Genomic DNA, 1042 nt, shown 5'->3' with positions numbered 1-1042 from the left:
TAAAAAAGAAAAGAAAAGAAAAACAGAAGCAAGAGGATCACTTGAGTCCAAGAATTTGAGGTTTCTGTGAGCTATGAGGCCATAGCACTCTACTGAGGGTCACAGAGTGAAACTGTCTCCAAAATAAATAAATAAATAAATATTTTTTAAAAATAATGAAATATATCTTCTGATGCAAGTATACCCTCACTGGAAAGCCCATTACTGGCAATAGGATCTGTGTAAGAAAGCTGTTACTATCTCAGTAAACCTTGTCAGTTAATGAATCAACAAGGTCTTTTAAAATTAACCACTAAATACTTCAACAACAGGTCAACCATGGCATAGAGGTTGAAACTTGTAGTGTGACTTTAAGACACTTGGATATTATTAGAGTGGAACAGGACCAAAACTTCCACCAGCGTAAATCTGGGTTCCTGACAACTCAATGCCTTTGTTACTGGCGGCAGATTCCAATGTGGAGGCAGTTTTATGGCACGGATACAGGAGCCTAAGCTCTGTCTTCAGTGTTTGATTAAATCCTGGCTCTCCTAACTTTGTGACTTATAGCAAGTCTCCCCACTCACCTCTCTGTGCCCCAGTCTCCCCGTTGCCAAATAATTAGGGTTTTCAGAAGGGTTAACTAGAATAATGATCTGGAGTCGAGGCTATTCAGTTGGCCAAACTAACCCCACTGGGTAAGTCTCGGAGTCTCCTGTTCCCCTCCCCCGCCTCCTTTCTTCTCTTTTCCTCCTTGGTGTCTGTCCACTCAATGAGCAGAGTGCTCAACTGATGACCACTGGCCAGGGCACTCTCCAGGTGTCTGGAAGGACCTCTCCTCGTTTGGTAAGGGACACCAAGGCTTTCCTTTCCTCCCTCCTTTTCTCCTTGGATCCTGTCTGCCACTACCTTCCCCTCTTTGTACCCAGAGACTCCTGGAGACCCCTCCTGCCTGAGGACAAATACACAACCCTGGGTACCCGGACTGGCAACCGCTCTTCCCTACGATTTCTCTACGTGCACATCAGCACGCATCGAAGTCAAGGGGCGTCTTCTCTCTGGG

This window comes from Otolemur garnettii, unplaced genomic scaffold (assembly GCF_000181295.1).
Source record: "Otolemur garnettii isolate 467f Iridium unplaced genomic scaffold, OtoGar3 scaffold00096, whole genome shotgun sequence".
Classification (NCBI taxonomy): Eukaryota; Metazoa; Chordata; class Mammalia; order Primates; family Galagidae; genus Otolemur; species Otolemur garnettii.
The sequence above is the reverse complement of the archived record's forward strand: the minus strand, read 5'-3'. Positions refer to the sequence as shown.